At 39.4% G+C, this 6,627-nt stretch overlaps 1 long non-coding RNA gene across 1 annotated transcript; it reads left to right on the plus strand.

Annotated features, from left to right (window-relative positions):
• Positions 1 to 3,138: 3,138 nt before the first annotated feature.
• On the plus strand, positions 3,139 to 6,574 carry LOC125003585. Its single transcript, XR_007112234.1, has 3 exons — positions 3,139 to 3,197; positions 5,565 to 5,752; positions 5,921 to 6,574. It is a non-coding gene; the product is annotated as an uncharacterized LOC125003585 (long non-coding RNA).
• Positions 6,575 to 6,627: the final 53 nt, after the last annotated feature.

A 6,627-nucleotide genomic window follows, 5' to 3' on the forward strand; every position in this document is an offset into this window, starting at 1 on the left:
ATAAATGTGCGTACTGTACATGAGCCATGTTGTTGTGTAATTACGCTGCAGTACGTTGGTCTGTGACTGACCAGCTGTTGAGTTTCTCACTGAGATTCAGACTGAAGCTAATAAATGTTGAACATGATGTATTTATGGAAATCAACTCGACACAGAAAATAGAGACATTTGAATGAGGGAATGGTCTCCTACGAATGAATGAATGAATAAATGAATGAATGAACGACTGACCTTTATTGTCATTACTGTGGAAACAACAAAATTGCCAAACTAGACCAGTCAGTGCTAAATACAAACTACAAACTGCATAAAAAACAGCATAAAAAAGTAAAAAAGTATTTATAAAAGTAGGTAAAAAGTGGAAAGTAGCTGTAAATGGAAGTAAGTCAAAGTAGAATAAATACAACACACTCTCGTCCTACATACTTTCATAGTTTCATGTCAGGTTGGAATTGCACGTGTCTCATTATTTCATGTCATTATTTACATTTGTCGGAGCTATTTGTTACCATGTGATATTTTAATCACTTAGTATTTAGTTCTTTTTTGGGGTTTAGCTTGAGGAATATACCTTTTAGTTTGTTCATGATATTAAGTATTGTTTGAGTTAATTTGTGTATTGAACCATGCTTTTATTTTGAAGCGCGCTGGGTGAGTTTACATGTATGGGTAGGCAGACACAGGTGAGCCAGGCGTCTGGGAGGGCAGATGGTTTTTTACCAGGGCAAGAGAGGCAGCAAAGGGCCATTGTTCTTTGTTTGTTTGTTTGCTAATGTAGAATAACCCAAAGAAACTTCATTTCTTTTTGCCTGGACAGTGGACTCTGTTTATCCTGCTTAAATTCACTCCCTGGGTGTCTCAGTGGTCGTTTGATTGGAAGAGCAGATCCAGGGCCTGTTGGACATTCAGTCTTGCTGTTATGATGTCCATCACTGCATTGGCAGCCCATACCTACCTTTATAATGTTGTGACCCCCACCACCTCCCTCCCAACCCAAGATTCCCAGATTCTAATTTGTTACTTTCTACATTATTTTATTACATCGCAGGTGCAGGTGCAGGTGCAGGTGCACATCTTGTGTCTGTGTGAAGGCTCCGTCTGACCTCTGGATGACTTATTTTCTCTTCTATTCCCATATATGATCACTCCCATGTTGTTTGTTGGTATTTCAGTATTTTGGGATTCCCCTGCCCCCACAAAGACCAGCAGGTGTCTGTGTCTGCGGGAACCTGGACAAATGTTCGGGAACACAGACAGTTCTCTTTACTGTGGTGAGGTCACCTTCCCTCGAACTCTGTCACCTCTTTCACATATAAAATGCACACAAACATGACATATACATTCTCACAATTTGAAGATTCCATAAAACCACAATTTCCCCTTATTTGACCCACACTGGTAAATCTACAATCCATCTGAATAGATACGGGTCAAATCTGACCCGTAACAGCCTCAGTGTGCAAAAGTGTAGCACATATATAAAAGTATAAATTAACAAAATATTTTTATTTGTATGTATTTTGGGTCAATTCAGGAAAACTCATCAAATTTCAGGCTAAAAGAATTATGTTTAGGGTATTTTTACTGCTGTCAAAAGTCAAAACGGGTCAAATTTGACTTGAACAGTATGTTAGGGTTAAAGAACAGACTGAAATAACAACAATTGATAAATTCTCAGTCTTTTGCTGTTTGTGACATTTATTGCTCATGCACTATGTTCTCTTACGTCCTGTGTATCTCCTGGGGGCTAAGCCGCCCTCCGCTCTTAAAACCTAGTGACGCCTCTGATCTTCAGCCCATCACACTCATGTCTTTATGTAGAACAGCTGTGTGGCTCTATTCATGGGTCGTAATGAAGCTTTATGGTTTCTCAGATGACTTCATTAAAATGATTAAGTTATTGTAGGGTCAAAATGAATGTTTTAATGTTGATCTGACCTTGAATTAAAAGATTAAATAGTGACCACATTGATAGTTAAAGGTCGACTACACGAATTATTCTAATTATTTATTGCACCTCACTGGGTAAAAGTCAAGCTACAACTGCGCATTGCACTGTTTAGTTATTTACTATATTTTTCTGAATGTCTTTTTTGTATCTGTTTGTATTTTATTCCTTTACATGTTGTTCATGTAGATTTTTATTCTGTATATTATATATGAGAGAAACCTTTGTCTGATTTTTGTTTTTGTCATCACAAACAGTGAAATTGTCAATAAAGAAATCTTGAATCTTGAAGGTTAGTATGGATCATGGAGGCAGGAGGAAGCAGCAGCAGCTTGGTCTTGGTCTTGATGTTGATGTTGGTCTGGCTGCAGGGGTAGCTGTTGATCCAGCACTACATCCTCAACACACTCTCACAGCGTGTGAGAATAAACTCCAGCGCTCTCTGAGTTCACATCCTTTCAGAGCTCCATGGTGTTCAGGACTGAAACAGACGGATGATTTAATCCAAGTTGCTCTGTTGCATCACTGGAGATCAGACTGGATCTCAACAAGTTTATGTAACACTTTTTATCATTGGTATCAGATGGACTCCAGCAATATAAACCTCCTGACAATGATTCATGGTTAAAAAAAATAAATCCTGAGTTTATGTGTCAGGTTCTTTGTTTGTTTGTTGACTACCTAAATAGCTTTTTAAATACAACACATCTCCTACCCACATATCCATCCACAATACCTGTTATATAGAGACTGTAGAGAAACATACAGATGACCATAAAAAGAGTTTAAGCGTCTTTATATAAAGTCTAAGTAAATATTCCTGATATGTAAAACTGTTGGTATGAAAAACTATTATCAAGAATAATAACATGTGTAATGTTCGGGTCCATCTGATCTGGATATACCTGTGATGGGCTCTGTGATGTATTTTCACTATGTACCTGGATGTTGCCGAATTTAACGGCTTCCATCATAGAGGTCTGTCTCAGCTGTGTGGACATTTCCCTTCACTCCCCCTCTCTCACGTTTTACAGATTCAGCGACGTCAAAGTGTTGATATTTCTAGTGAACTCGGACTTAGTATCGATATTTTGATGTGAAGATCGATTCTAAAAGACACGAGTCGTTATCGGAAGTATCGATATTTCTGGATCGATACTCACATCCCTCGTTCCTCGTTTCAGTTTAGTTTCACTTTCACCAGGATCGTGTCGTGTGTTCTTCTCTCCGTGTCAACCTCCGTCTGAAGGTAATGAAGCCGTTTTGAATGTTTTCTTGGTGAACATCAGCTGTCAGCAGCTCAGCTCCAACAGAAGCAGCAGAAATCTGCTGAACTTGACGTTAAACTGAGTCAGAGCAGAAAAGGTTAGAGTCTGGATGAGGACTAGTATGAAACTGATCCGCCATTTTATAGAGATCATCTGTGATCATCTGCAGTGGTGTGGTCTAGTTTAGTCTAGTGGGTATACTGTGATTGTTGCCCTCCCAGGCTCGTACACCCCCGTCCTGGAGCAACATCTGTCTTGCGGCCCCCCTCCTAGAACAGCAGCTGCTCCAAAACGGCCCCACACAAGAACCACCAGGCTCCTCAATGCATAACGTCTGGATCCACACAAAACTGAGATCATGAAAGACTGGTTATGTATTGTCTGAATGTAAATGTACTGGGAGCAACACAAGATGTATAACAGACATTAACAGCTGGACTTTAATTAACCACTGAACAGTGATGAGACAGTTTCAAATAAAGACAAAGGACCTAGAGCTGTTTGTCATTTGTGTCTGAGGACTGGATTTTAAAGGACACCCACTCCTCAGATGTAGACACTCTTTCCTCTGTGAGGACACCAGTGGATTTTGTTGCATTGCAGATACACAACCTGGAGGTAAACAACAACATCAGTAATGAACATTATGATACATTATTGTCCTTTTTGTATCTATATTAGCATTAAGACCTGCTGAACAGAGCCACAACTATTAATGAACTGATTATCTTCAGACACGGAGAAGAAAAGGCCTGAAAACCAGACAAAAGGAGGAAAAACTCAACTATATCCAACATATCAGCCATTTAATGGTGAACATGGGGTCTTAATTAATAAGACGACAATTAATTCATTTAATTTTTATTAACAACTTCATGAATGAGCTACATTAACATTTGAACACAGTGTTAACTTTGTACATTTAAACTGTTTCTAGCAGCTTTAAATGTCGTCTAATATTTCCCTAACTTTCCATTTGTCCGCTCTAACCTGGGAGGCCTGTTTTTAAATTCCTCTCCTGACTCTCGCTCCACAAGGCAGCTCCTTGCTTTCAACCAAACCACCAGTGACTAGTTTTAGATATAATTCAATGAGCCAATCAGCTGCTGTTACAATAGTGGTGACTGTTGTTCTAACATACATGAGTTCCACTTACCAGGCAGGTCGACAGCATCATCCGCTCTCCTTCCCTACCATCTCAAATAGTGTCACTGGGCTTCGTTTTCTTTCTTTTCATTGTTGTTTCTCCACATTCCTTCTCCACTGACAAGCGTTGGACCAGTTCAAGTTGTCGGCTCGTTGCTGCCGCACAACTTCACTGCTTCCTTAGTAGTTAACGTCGGGTCCATGTCAAGCTAGACAGAAGCCCCATGGTCCAAAAGTTCCAAAAATTCCAGACATTTCAATCATTTTTATAAATTTTTTGTAGAATCTCTGACTTTACGTATTTCCTGAGTAAATCCAAGCAGCAGTGAGCTAAGCTTCACCTGGAACTGAGCCAATGTCTCTCTAAGTCACCTATACGGCCTTAGTTGGTTTATTGGGATCTTTTCTCTGCATGAAATATCAAAACAGAAGATGGTTTAAGCTGAGATATTAAGTCATGGATGGCAAAGAACTTCCTACAGCTCAACCAGGACAAAACTGAGGTTTTAGTCATTGGTCCTGAACGCCAGAGAGAGAAACTTTTACCAAAACTACAAGATTTTAAGATTTCACAATCCGTTAAAAACCTGGGCATGATTTTTGACTCTGAACTTAGTTTTATTCCACATATCAAAAAACATAACAAAGATAGGTTTTTACCATCTCAAGAATATATCCAGACTAAACCCGTTTCTCTCTCAGGTTAACACGGAGGTGCTGATGCTTTTATCTCCTGTCGTCTGGATTATTGTAATGCTCTGCTCCCTGGTCTTCCTAAAATTAACACTTACACTTTTACAAAATTCAGCCACTCGTGTGCTGACGAGGACCAGAGGGCGAGAACACATTACACCAGTTTTAAAATCGCTGCATTGGTTCCCCGTGTGATTTTAAGGTTCTTTTAGTGGTTTTTAAATGTCTTAATGGTCTTGGTCTGTCTTCTTCTTCTTCTTCTTCTTCTTCTTCTTCTTCTTCTTCAGCTCTTTGAATAAACGCTGAGTCTGGTTTGTCTTAGGGTTAGGGTTCACTAACTGTTTCTGTCTGTCATGTTTGGAGAAGATGTTCACTACAGAGTATGGATCACAGCAGCTTTAACTGACAGAATCAAAGCCAATCAGTGGAGGATCCGCTGATGTTTTTACAGCACAAATGATTCCAGTGAATGTTCAGATGAATGATTTGTGTTTCCTCTGCACATGAAGGTAGAACGTTGATGTGGATTCAGCAGCATGGACCAGAGGGAGGACAAAGAGGAGGGAGTCAGACATCTGCAGGACGGGTTGACTGGTTTCAGTCATTCACCTGATCCCACCTGTGTTTCCCTAAGGAGTGATCAGTCACAACATCGCTACATTCATTTTAAAGGACATCAACCCTCTGCTCCTGAGAGGTAAAATGTTTCCTCCATGTTTCTGATTCATGTTTAAACTGTTATTGATCCAGAGAAGTTTTATTAACCAGTTTATTTCTCCTCAGTATCATTAATCTCATGCAAATGTGTTACATCTGGAAGCTGTCCAGTCTAACCAGACTTGAACTGATTCTTCTTCTCTAACAGGATCAGTCCAGACCCCAGCTGTGTGTCCCTCAACAGTGATCGGTCCAATGATCGCCTCATTGATTTTAAAGGACATCAACCCTCTGCTCCTGAGAGGTAAACCAGTGTCCAGCTTCATCCATGAGTCAGAGGAGACTAGCTCCTTTCTACAGTTTCCACTTTAACCTGTGGAGGTTGATTTGAGAAGCAGGCTTTGGATCATAGGACACTGGTTTGAATGGTAATGACAGGTAGAACATGTGTGTGGGTGGAGTGAAGAAGCCATATCCATGGCTGCAGTAGCTATGAGGACACTGCCTGTTAGTTATTTAACATATTATTCGATGTCACTTTGACAACAGGTTACTGAAGTTATTACAACATCAATTACTGTTTCTAATATTTCTATTGTATTCAAAATGTCCCAACTACAAAATAAATCCTGAACTGAAATTTCAAATTGATCAGAATTAAAAGTTTATGTCAACTATAGGCTGTATATAAAAGAACCAGTTGAGTCTTGACAAGTAGTTGAAAGTTTATCAAGTTATGATTTAAATGGTTCTTAGATAAATAATATGAAATAAACAGACAGAAATACTGTTCAATGAAAAAAGCCAAAGCAGTCAGTATGGTGAAAGCCAACTTTCTTCTTCCATGTAGCTGAAGTAGAAGTTCAGTGGAATTTTTTTTCCCCAAACCTTTTTTCCAATAGGTTTACATTGATG

The sequence above is a fragment of the Mugil cephalus genome, chromosome 2 (assembly GCF_022458985.1).
Source record: "Mugil cephalus isolate CIBA_MC_2020 chromosome 2, CIBA_Mcephalus_1.1, whole genome shotgun sequence".
Lineage (NCBI taxonomy): Eukaryota > Metazoa > Chordata > Actinopteri > Mugiliformes > Mugilidae > Mugil > Mugil cephalus.